This window comes from Tympanuchus pallidicinctus, unplaced genomic scaffold (assembly GCF_026119805.1).
Source record: "Tympanuchus pallidicinctus isolate F22 unplaced genomic scaffold, pur_lepc_1.0 scaffold1, whole genome shotgun sequence".
Classification (NCBI taxonomy): Eukaryota; Metazoa; Chordata; class Aves; order Galliformes; family Phasianidae; genus Tympanuchus; species Tympanuchus pallidicinctus.
The window spans coordinates 85,081,998-85,095,244 of NW_026294618.1; the positions used below are offsets into that span (position 1 = coordinate 85,081,998).

The window sequence follows — 13,247 nt, forward strand, 5'->3', positions numbered from 1 at the left end:
ACTTTTAACTGGATTTTAATTTGACAAATGTATATTTAGATAGCCTATATCATCTGACTCATGCACAAAACATATATTCCTCTGTAGAGAACATGTGTTTGCTGCACCCTTCCCATCCCATTTATGCACTTCTACAGATACTGCTGGCTATTCAAAGGATATCTATATGAAAATGATGACAACAGATTTTTTTTTTTATAACCAGAACATGGCATGACTGGAGCAAATCAAGAATGCTTCAAAGCCTGTGTGCCAGACCTCCTTGACAAGAGCAGGTGGTTGAAGAGTCAACAATATGACATAAGTGCTTTGAGTGTGATCTGAATGAGCACAATTGATTCACTACCTCATGATATCCATACACTTTATGGGGGCCTTTATTTCAATGAATGACACATTGAGACATAAATCAGCAGCACAGAGAGATGTTTCTACTAGTGCTGATCAATGAGATACACCATTTATGCATGATAAGCAGTTCTGTACTCACTCAAGACTTGTTACAGATGCTGTAACAGATGCTGTTGTTAAAGATGTTACCTTCTTCAATGGTGATATTTAGGAATATGTTTTGATGTAAGGGATTCAAAAGTACTTTTTTTTTTTTTTTTTTTTGCATAAAATTAATTTGTACCTTGAGAATCCTGATTTTCAGTTGCATACTGTATGATAAAATCACCAAAATGTCTCAGAAAAATTGTGACATGAATAGTATATTCATAGGCAGCTAGAACACAGCATGCAGAGGGGGAATAGCTAATAATTTGACAGGAGGAAATTATGACAAAGTGAACTAACTTCCTGCTATAACAAGGTAACAAGTTCACAAATACGGGGGACACACTGCTCCAGTATTACTTATGACTTGGCACTCTCTTGAATGATATTCTCATAGGAAAGCTAAAGAAACAATCTTGTTCAATCTTCAGAGTAAATGTGAAGCTGAATGAAAAGTGAATCTCGGAGAATATTTGCCTAACTTATTGTTTAATTGAATGTATTGCAAATTTTCTATTGGGAGTTGATCTTGATTAAATGCTTTTAAATATTCTCATGGATTATCTGGATGAGAGAATAATATGATATGCAATAAATTTGCATATGACAGGAGATGGGGGATTCTGAACATGTGGGAAGCAGAATTAGAATCCCAAATGGTCTTGACAAATCGTAGAGATCTCTGAAAAAAAAACAACAACAACAGGATTAATTCCAGTAAGGACAAATGCAAAGTGGTAGGCAGAAATAATTGATTGCACAAATACAGGATAGGGTAACACATGGATGTCCAACTTTCTGGCTTGCCTAGGCCCCACTGTGTGAACAGGATTTGCCTTGAGCTGCTTATATATAGGGCACTCCTAAAATAATGCCTCCTAATTATTTCCATGGAAGCTATAACAGATACAGTGAGCACAGTTTCTCTGTTTGAGAGAGCAAATTCTTAGCTACAAAACACTTTTCAACATAGTCACCACCATTAGCTATGCATTTTTTCCAATTATAAACAAGAACCCATATGCCATCCATACTCATCAAAACCTGCACCACTGAAGGTGATCCACACTTACTTTCATCACTGCTGAAACGTGCCACCCATGGCCTCATGGTGCTCACATCCACTGTTTGGTGTCTATAAAAGTTCACCAAATGTCAATGAATGTCAGTGGGTGCAATATTTTCCACATGGAAGAATTCAATGTCATACCTTTTCTTCCATGGCTTCCATGTCAGATGCCATTTTGTCAGACTGCTTCTCTGCTGCCATTTATCACATGGCAACAAAATATAATGGGATATTGTCAGGATGGTTCAGCCTCTACTGTATGACCAACATCCACATCTGATATCACGGGCCAACATAATGAAATAGGAGACATTACTTTTGGAGCAGTCCTCAAAAAATATACAGTATAGCTGATGTATATAAGTAATGAAACTTATTTTAACTGGTAATAGTTTTACAAAAGCATTTAAACGAAAAGAGAGCAACAAAACCCATAAAACTAGAGGGATATTTGACCTTGTTTTTGTGAAACTGGTTCAGTCAGGTACAATGGCAGTGGCTGCAATTCTTTGCGAGCTCTCAAGGAGTTCATCAGAGATTTTTTGATGAAATTTTACTCTTTGCTTCATCCTTCAAAATAGTTGTTCACAAATGTACACAGTATGAGAAAGCAAGGACATGAATAAGGCATGACTGTGAAGTGAGGGATGTTTTTCTCTGGTAAGAGAGGTTGATGAAAATCTGGTAAAGAGACGTGATCAAATTTGCTTTGAATTGATGATTGCAATGTAATGCATTCCATTTGAAAATCCGCAGGATATTTATGTCAACTGAAAAGAAAACCACAAATATATAAAAAAAAAATTATTATTTTTTCCAGTAATCTTGAAACATAACCTCAAATTCCTTTGTAAGAATGGAAATCCTGGCTGCATGTTTTTTGCTGTTCACAGGGCTGTGTTTAGCCAATGCGTACAATGCATACAATCATTTGCCATAACTTGAGTTAGCACTGCACTGAGCCCTTCCTGTGTTCTTTTTTCAGTCCAGACAGCTTTAATAGCACACTGACTTACTGAATGATGAGTGTATGCCCAGGGCCAGGCTGGGCTGTTCAATGGGAAAGAGCCTTTCCCACCCTTTCCCAGTGTGGAATAGGGGACAGTTGCAGTGCGAGCTCTGCCAGGCTGCAGGTTGGACATGCCTGGGGTAACACCATAGAGGGCAGTTCTCATTGGAAAAGATCTGGAAATTAAATTAAATCAAATTAAACACAAGTTGATGAATTATTAAAAAGCTAAGTGTCCAACTAGTATGAACACAAAAGCCAGAATGCAGCCTGCAGAATTAATCTTCTGGTTCTTTTGTTGAGTAAGGACTCAGCTTGGATCAGGTGGTCAAGCACTTTGGCTGTATCACTGTGGTAAGGAGAACTTGTCAAAATTTGAGTTATTATGCTCTCAAAAAAAGACGGAAGGGTAAGGGCAATAGTTAAGATGTAAAAAACAAAACCCACCCTGTTGTAAAGAGCGAGTAATATATCCTCTGTGGCCATGGCAGACATGTTAAGAAACAATAAGTTGAGTTACCCTAGAGAGTCAGAATAGTTATTAGGAAAACCTTTCTAAACATAAACATAGTGAAACCTGGGGATACAGTGAAGTCACTATCATTAAGAATGTACATCTGTCATAAGGGACACAAATATTGATTCTGCCTGAGGACAAACCAGAAGACCTTTTCATGTCTCTTGCGGATCTACTCTACATAATTTTATATCAAGACAGGAATAGGTTTTGCAATCTTTTCTTATCTTGAATAGCGCCTAATTCCATGAGGAGGGTTATTGCGTTACAGGAAAAATTCTTAATCAGCAAGAGCAATGCTAACCTGCATTAAGGACTACATTAGGGGAAGTTGTTTGACGTTCTTACTGTGTTAATTCTTTTGCTGAATTTAAATCAACTTGTACCTGGAAGTATTTTAACATCAGTATTTCAGGTTAGTACAAGTATAGTAAAAGAAATTAAAACTTCTGAAATGAGTTGAATGTGAATATTCGGTAAAATCAAATCTTGCTCAGTGGCCTATGGAAAATTTTGGAAAAAAAAAGGACCGACTCTTGCCATATTAATACATACTCCTGCTGTGTCTGGCTGCATCAGCCTCAGAAGCAGGTGGCTATAAGAGACACTTGCAGAGCACTGCATACTTTGGCATTGTGCACTGTGCCCATGACCTGAAGCTCAGTATCCTTCCCAGCATAATGGTAGAAATTAGTTGCACAAAGTGAACACTTGCTTTTTACCATCTGGGCTATGTCATACGTTATTCTCTCAGGACATCTTTTGTGCAATGTAAATGGAGAGACCAAGAGGCCAAGGAGCAAATTGTACAAATTCTATTCCTGTGCCTACCCAGAAATCTCTCTTTTGGAAGGGACTTGATGTTCTGAAGTGTTACATGTGAACTGCTCTCATTTTCTCATCTGTTTAGGCCAGGAATGAAATGCTTCAAGGAAGCAGTGGTACAGAAATATTTGCCCTATACAGAAATATAAGTAGTTCTGAATATGTAGCATTTAGGGGAACGCTTCAGACCTCTCTGCTCCTTTATATCTGTGGTAAGTCTTTTGTATGCTGCTTCCTTCCAGTTTTAAGCACCACATGGTACCAAATTACTGTAGCAGAGATTGGGAAACCTCTGTTTAGCAGGTCTGGTTTATGGTTATGCTAAAAATAGAGGTGAAATGTGTAACTCATTTCAAGAGCAATTTCTTCACTGAGATCACAGGATCATTTGAAGCTGTCCAAACACTTAGGGTGAGTGTCCAGATAGTCTGGATTTTTTTTCAAGAATTTTGGAAGTGGGACAGCTTACTCACTGTAGATGATTCATATCTTTATGTTCTAGTTTGAAGTGTTTCATCACAGCGCGATCACAACTCCAACGATGCCAGGTGATCATCAGACAGTACTTATACTTAGAGGATGATTTGATCTTTTCCAGCTTTCCAGAATTTTTATAACTTATTGGCATCCCCCCCACGCACAAACAATTTAGATTCAAGAAAAAGCAAAAGCAAACTCTTTACAAAGAAATTAATATATTGAGTTCCTCAATAGACAAAGCTCTTGAAGCCAAAGCTCTGAAGACTAAAGCATAGAGAACCTATCCTTCTCATGGTCTCTTAAAGCACTTTTCCATATTCTTTTTTAAAGGTTTTATCTTTTGCAGTTTTAAATCTTTTTGTCTAGACAGCAGTAAGTAACTGGCATACCTTTCGGTCAAGAATGGTGTGGTTAAATCTTTCAGATAAATATAGCTGGATATTTAAATACAAAAATAAATGTCTAAAGCTCTACTTATTAGTAGCATCTGTCTCGTGCTTGATGTGTACTTCTCAGAAATATTCTAATACCTACAGAGGCTATATTTAAGCAACCTTGCCTCTGCTTTGGTGATCACATGTCACGCCATGCCTATATTGTTGATTTTGTTGCTAAGCCCCACTGTGAGTTCTGGTTTCCAGTGTTTCAGGTTACATGTTTAAATCTGGCCTTCCAACTGTTTCACACTATCCTGCATGTCCTCGTCTACCGAAGCTGATACTCTGGAGGCCCTCTCTTTCCACACTGGTCCACACTGGCATGAAAAATTGAGTGGAAGGAGGAGTTAGGATTACAGATTTTTTGTTTATGATAGTTATTGACTTTCCACTTCAGAAATATCACTAAGAGGAAGCCTTAGGAATCATATATTGGAAGTATGTGGTCAGCAGATAGGCCTCTGCCGCCTTCCCCCATTTCTGGAGAATTTCATGGGCTTCCAAGGGAAAAATAAAAAGGAAAAAAACCCTGAAAAGTGTGAACCTGAGAGAATCAAAGCTGAGAAACTGAAGAAGACTAGGTGGAAAAACTCTATAATTATTTTCTATAAGCTGTCTATTTGATGCTTTTCTTTAGGACAGATAAAGAAAAAATCGATCTTATTCACTCATCTTTGGAGGATTACATTTAGGTCCATTTGCATTGTTGGAAGAGAGCTCTGTACACCTGTGAGGTTTCAAGTAACTTACAATATAAAGCGGTCAGTGACTTACGTGAGACTTGGGCTAACCCAGTTAAATTCTGTGCATGATGACACATCAGTCAGCATGTGGGGGCTTAATTTGTGCAAGTAGAAACCCCTTGTGTGCTGTGTTGTGGAAATTACTGTTCTGTGCCAAGAAATTTTATGTTACTCCATCAGGCACAACTCCATTTCTCTGACTCTCTCTGAATGTTTTCTGCATGTGCTATGGGTAGTTAGTGTTTCATCAGTGAAATAACTCTAGGCTCTATCTAAGTGTCTTGATGCATTGTACATTTTTTGGGCAACATGTAATTACTGCTTTGATTAGAGCAGCCACTGTTGTTTGTTTTTATATTTAGAGCAAAGAAACACAAACATCCTTACCATCAAGAAGGCTAGGCAGGGCAGTACTGAATGTAGGTTGTTTTTAATCTCTGTACTGCCTGTATGCTTATGTTCACGTGTGCCTATTTTGCCCTCTGGTTCAGAAAAAGTTGCTGTTTTTTAGGATGGAATAGCTTTTGGGGATAAGGAGAGAAAGAATCCAAGCTGAACAACTCCATATGCTAAGGTTTATTTCCCCTTAGAAAAGTGATTTTGATTTTCATAGTCCCACAGGTTCAGTGATCTACACACCAAATGGAGCCGGTTGGTTTTGATTTACAGATTCTACATTGTTTAGGAGATTATAGTCTAATTCTGCTGCTGCTGTGGCTAGTCAGGGCATGAACTGCAGTCATAATGATAGGCACTTTGTTCCTGGATTTTAGCATGCCAGGCAAGGAAGTCACTTCAAAGTAAAGCTGAAACACGTGAAAGATGGGATTGCGGGGGAGAGCTATAGGAGGTGGAAATTAGATTGGTTTATTAAAGAGTATTGCACTCTGATGAATCAATGAATTTAGGCAAAAATTAAAAGGATGGGATAAGGTGAAAGTGATACAAATTGCTCTTGTTACTACAGTTGATATGAAAAAGCAAATATAAGAAAAAGATAACTGGAAATTTGATGCGTTTTTATGGGGAAATATTTTATTGCCAGTGGTTACTTCTTATTTGTATTAGTACTGCGTTCACTGTCTGATTTGAGGTGAGAGGACAGGGAGGAGTCCCCCTTCACTTCTCACTGTGCATGTGTCTAATAAAAGATTCTCTGTCTTCAGTGGATCACAGCTTCCACAGAAGTGGGATAAAGAGACTTCCCACTTACAGAGAGAATTGACAGCAGGAGCTTGACTACTAGACTTTGAAAATGCCATTGAAATTGCTTGATAAAATGTAGTTTATGAATGTGTAAAGCTGCTTGAGGCATTGTGTTTTCATTGAGATTTTTCTGGTTTCTCTTTTTTCTTTTTTCTTCCCCACCCACCTTCCCCTTTCTTCCTCAAGGCTGGCCTGAGATCTTAAGAGTCACTGTAGTTTAGACCTTTTTATTTTATTAAAATGTGTTTCTTTCTGATTTGATACCTTCAATCACGTCATGTACCACTGCAACACACATGAAGTACAAGAAGCAATCCCTTGGTTAGTACTCTGGTTATTTTTTTTGAAACAAATAATTTATTTGCTACATTTTGCCTCTTTCCAGCCAAACACAGTCCTCTTCCCTTTGATATTTGAAATTATTTCCTCAATCATTTCTGGGACTAATTTTTGGGTTGCTGCTTGCTCAAGAGTAGTTTATTGTGTGGTCTACTGACAAAATTTGAGCCGATTAGGCTTGCTAGTTCTTGCTTCTATCTAAAATAGAGAAGCGTCATTGTGACGGCTCTGTTTCTGACATAATATTTACAATTCTGAACTTAAGAGTTGTTTTCTGTGCATTTTCTTCAATAGTCAATTAAGGTTCTTTGTTCTGGTTTCAGTCAGTAGAGTTGCTCATTAAAGTATTTTTATGCAACTGCCTTTTGGTTGAGACATCTATGGAAAAGAGACAGTGAAAAAGTGGTAACTAAAGGAAAGGTTAACAACTTAAACTAGACACTAAACTTTAAAAGATTTCAATTTGTGAACCATAAAAGCTGCCTTAAATGTAAAATAATTTAAATCTTGATTCACTCATTCATCTTCCCCCTGCAAACAATTCAGGCTGGGGACTACACAGGGATTTTAGTGTAGTTATGTGTTTCTGCCCTGATGGATCAGCCCAAGGTTATTTTTTCTCACCTGGATATCTACATCCTATAATAGACTGAGCCCAAGTTTGTTTTAAAACTGGAATATTAATGCGTATTGAGAAAGCCAGATTTCTTAGAGGAAGTTTGATTTAATCTGGAAGCCCAAACACTTCTAAATGATGTGGCTGCACACGTGTGCATTCTTTGCCTGCTGATAGTGAGGCACAAGCCATGAAGAAAAGGTTGTTATGACATTGGCATGGCAGAGCCCACTCTCTCCTCTCCTTCTCTCCTCTACCCTGCAGTTTTGGATTCAGGGGTCAGAGAGGTTCAGTGTGGATATTGAATTACAACATTGTTACTATTTTGAAAAGGAAAATGCTTGAATGAAACATTTTTTTCTCCCCTTTTTGAACAGTGGGTATCCCCAGAAGTGAAGTGAACAGATGCAACTGTGGTACCTTTGCCATTGTAGAAGTGTGTGAAAGGCTTTTTAATCTTTTGCCTGTTATATGTGATACAATAACATTAAAATTCATTGAGCAGCCATTTGGGATTTTATATATCAGAATCTCTGAGTATTTTGAAATTTAATCCTTGTGAAATATTTGACATCCTGAATGGGATAATTGACACAGGGATGCTAATTAGGGGGTTGTAATTCAGAAGGTTGTGATCGTATACTTTATATTGGCGTGTATATTGTCTCCTTGTTGCCTAGACATGTGCCTCGAGAGAAGAGAGCAATACCCTTGGGAGTTCTGAAAATCAATCTCCTATGTCATACCATTTTTATAATGTTCTAGAAGTACTGGATTTGTACATTTTTCCATTTATTAAGGTAATTGTGCATAAAATATCCAGGCTTTGGAATAGTTCGACTCAGTTCATATTTTCATTTTTAAAACCCTGCAACAAATAGTATCTTTCCCCAAAACTGCGCTTTTCACCTGAAGTGCTTTGCAGTTCTCAGTATTCCTTAAAATCTTAAATTCAATTATTTTTAGCTGAACAGAGTCTTGTTTACCTTCTGCAGGGATTATTCTAGCAACTCCTGAAATGCAAAACCTTCTGTGGCAAGAGAGAAGAGGCAGTCTTCTGTCTACTGCTCTGACCTGACGGACATGCTCTCTCCAAGTATGACTTCATTCAGGTAGTAAGACCAAGAACTGCATTAAAAAACAGGAAGATTGGCCCTAGGCAGACAGGTGAGCTCATTTTTTTCTTTCTTTTTCTGCTGGCTTTGTGATCACACTACATGTGTAATCAGACTGTCTGCCTCCCTCCTTCAAACAGATTATTCCTTTAATGGAATTTCAATAAATGCGGCAGCTCTTAGACTTGATTTCTTCATATTTATCTGGCTTTTCAAATTTCTGCATGATAATAAGGCTTGTTAGGAACTAAAGCATTCATTTGCTGTACTGTAAATGAATACTGGGAATTTTTAGTTAATAGTGCTGTTGCATTGCCTCGCAGTTGCTGACAACATAGTGCTCAAGGTGCAGTCTTATGGAAGTACAGCTTCCACTGTGGAAGACAGTAAAGTGAAGAATGGGCTAAGATCCAATTAAAATTGCTGGAGTCTAACAAAATGTAATTACCAAATTTAAAACCACCCCGGGGGTATTGATCTAATTCCTGAAATACGCATAGAAGGGTTCTTAATTTTTGTGTGGAATTGAACATTTCTTAGGTCTCCATGTGTGCAGCTTATCCAGGAGCTGGCTCTTTTTGCAGTACAGTGTGTCCTGTGATACTCATGTTTGAATATTGCTTTAGCAGTGATTCAGAGTTCCAGCTATTGTTTTACAAACACCAGTTCCTGCCGGGCTAGGGGTTTCCCCTGTCATCCCTTTCCCAAATTATCAGCCAGACCCAGCCCTCTTCAGTTCATAAAATCCAACAGAAGGCCCCATACGCTAGGGTGGCTACAATATACTAATTATGCAATTCCAGATTTGTAGCTACACTGCAGGATAAATAATGGTTATTCATCTTCATATCTGAATCCAAGTGAGGCATCAATGAGGGGAACATTTGTTGCGACACAGATGGTGGCACTTTGTTAGAGGCTGTGCTTTGGTGCAAGTTCCTCCTTTCATAATCACTGTATCATGCAGTTCTGCAGAGCCCCTCCCCGAAAGAGTCACACTGTCATTTCTATATTTTACTTGAGAAAAAAAAATGCAGATGGACTTAAAATTGAAATGATGTACAAAAATCTGGGGAAGATTCTTTGCCGTTTAAACATGGACGGTATAGGTGGACAGAGACAATGTGTCTTGGGAACAAGACATCAAGTGGATTGCTCTACTGAAGCTACAAATTCAGACAGTACAGAGGACTAGAAAGGGCTGAGGATGTCAGTGTTGGAAGCCCGAAGGCAAAAATGAGTAAAAAGTAAAAATGGATTTGTGACATACAGTCTGTGCCAGTATTTTAACATCTCATGGCCACCACAGCCACCTAATGGGGCTGGAACCTGCTGTTATCTGATCTGACACTAAGAAGCCTTTCTCCAAATTGAATTTTGTCTTATGGCAGCTCTCATCTGTGCAACATATATACCACTGTGATAGGACTGCTAACGTTATACACTTACGATAAAGTTCATCTCATCAAGGCTGATGAGAATAACAATTGCATGTCTTCAGAAGCATTCTTGACTTAACAGCAATGCCACATCTCATATTGTTGCAACCTTCCTTGTATATGGATATATCCAAAAGACTTTTTAAATATTTTTTTTAAGACCTTCATTTACATCTCTTATGAAAGACAGAAGTTATTCATTTACTCTGTGTACATGCATTTCTCTGAGTTAACATTTACACATATTCCTGTTATCTCTATGTTTTTTTTCCTCATCTCCATGTAGTTATTTAATCATGTGCAAATATGGATTATAACTTCTTTTGAGAAGAAGGTACATGCCCTTTACCTGCCCTGAAAAGCACAGGGCACACTGAAGTGTCACAGAATAACAGTACTTATCTTAATATATCCATATAATTGCATCTGTTTCATATGCCCTTAACCTCACATCTAATCATCAGTTAAATTCAATTAATTTACTATTTTAGTTCTATCCTCAGACATGGGTTAAGAGGTAGAATATCCAGACTCTTAGTCTCTCTTGGTATTTTGCTTCATTTTTGATGCTTCAGCATAAGACATACAGATTTTCAATTCTGACAGTAAATCTTTATCAGCTTTTTTTATTTTTTTATTTTTTTTATTTTTTTATTTTTTTATTTTTTTATTTTTTTTTTGCTGCTTACTATGTATAGGCCCTTAATACAGCATAGAACAATGCTTTATTAAAACAAGCTGTTGTATTAAATGTGTGCTTACTCAGCTGGAAGCTGGTTGACCATTTTTGCTGCTGCTCTCAAGTTCCCAACTGCAGATGGAGTTGGGTTAATGTAACATAACTTTCCCAAGGGCCTACATTAGAATTTGACATGTTCTCTGCTACATATCCTCATCTTCCAAATTAACTTGAGGACAAATGGGAATTGTTTATTTGATACTTCTCTGAGACACAATGTTTTTGTTTCTCACAGAAGTCTCTGCCTTATATTTTGAATAAACCTGATTCCCTAAGAAGCTGATTAACACAGACAAAATAATGCTCTATGTGGAAAAAGGTTAAAGGCACACTTCGGTATGCAACATAATGGGGAACAAATCTTTTTTCAATTTTAGTATTTCAGCAGAAAAAAAAGAAGACTATGAGAGATAGTGTGTATGCTTCATCTTTGATTCAGTACCATCCCAGCCTTCTCTGGGCATTTGGCATTCAGTTATGGATACAGAATCACAGAAAGCCTGAACAACAATAGCAGCAGTGTGGAAATCAATCCATGTACCCATGTTACTGAGTGGTTCCAGAAGATGTGGGAAAGTCTACTGATGGAAAAGTTGATTCATACACTTCTCCCTACCCCAAAGATACAAGAAAGCATCTCCTGTACCCAAGCATATTTGGAATCTGATCACTCAGTATTCCATGTCCTAATGAACAATATTCTTGAGAATATTTTTGTCAGGAGAACAAAATGCAATATTCAAGACTAAAGCTCACAAAAATGCAAAGCTAATAACACTATGCAAGTCTTTAACAGAGGTGACTGACAATAGATATCCTTCCTCTCCATTTTCCCTGCAGACAGACAAACACACAAACTAGCACAGGGCTAGTCAGGGGTAAGAAATCATTTTGTGCTGCATATACAAATGTGACTCAGTACTGTGTGTTAGAAATAATGAACTGGCTTGCTGAGGATTGAAGTTCAACAGGGATCTTTAGTTGATTCTGTCAGAAGCTGTGCTGGTTCTTGGGCTTCATGTTCTTCATAGGTGAAGGGAGTAGGTGACAGTAGTAGTATCTTTCCCAACCCAAAATTGGGTTAAGGCAAAATAATTTAAGATAATTAAAAAGCAGAAACAGTAGAAAATGACTGCAGGTAGCATTGCATCCATGGAAATACTAGAACAAGTTTTCTCTTCCCTGCGCTTGAACATTGATCAATAAGCTGCTTTCATTAATCAATGATGGTGATGTTGATGAGGTGATGGTCACTTTTTTGACTTCTCTTCTTCAATCAGAAAAACTCAAAGCACTATTGAAAGTGGTGAAAGGTGTCAGTAACAGCAACATCAAGGGTGACAGAAACCAGCACCACTGTACAATTTTAGTAATGTGGGGAGCAGATGTAACTTGCAACTTCCTAGAAAAGATATTAGGCATAGTAGCAAGAATAATAATAAACCAGTGGAACACTTACTATTCACTGAGATAAAAACACAGATATGGGTGCCATGGTTTGGTCTGAATTACAGAAGGAAGTTGAAGAATGTGCCTTCAACTCCAGGATCTAACAGGCTGTGAAGGAACAAGATGTGAAAGATATGCACAAACAACACATGTGACAAATTCCTCTGAGAATGTTATTACTCTCTCTTTTCCATTTCATTTGGAATGAAAAGAGAATCAAACAGACTATTCCGTTGCGTTCACATTTGCTAACTGTTTACACTTTCTGGTTAATTGCTTTCTATAGTTTAATGGAAAGAAAACCTCAAATACCTTATCTTAAAAGCTTACATTTGCCCTGCAAAAGAACTCACAAAGTTCATGCTCAATTGTCCCTTTCAGTGCAAATAAGATCTTTCAGAGATTTGAAGAAAGAAGAGCAAACACCTAAACAGACTCAAAAATGCTACTCATGCTGAGACAGCGTCAGAGAGGAAATGAAGGTTTAACAGTTCAAATACAGAATATTTCTTCTCTTTCTGGGGCAAGACAGACTTGCTCAGAAAACATGGCAATTTGCCAGAGCTGGGAGCCTCCAGGAACTGAAACAGAACAGTACTGGTGACCCTTCACTGCCTTAGACCAGCTGTTGCAGAAAAGGCGAACACTGGTGTGTGCACTGCTACGTGAAAGGGAAGAAACCAGAGTACATGGAAATTGTCACATCAGCATTAGTCTGGGAATGTGTATCTTTGTTGGTGGGAACGTAATGTTTGCAGGGTTTTTT

General features: G+C 37.9%; 1 long non-coding RNA gene across 1 annotated transcript in view; it reads left to right on the plus strand.

The window, feature by feature from the left end:
* Window positions 1-13,247, plus strand: part of LOC128089317 (uncharacterized) — a 287,883-nt gene that overhangs the window by 243,982 nt on the left and 30,654 nt on the right. The window contains exons 15-16 of the long non-coding RNA XR_008210480.1: window positions 5,941-5,997; window positions 8,735-8,906. This is a non-coding gene — a long non-coding RNA (uncharacterized LOC128089317). The remainder of the gene's footprint in view (window positions 1-5,940; window positions 5,998-8,734; window positions 8,907-13,247) is intronic.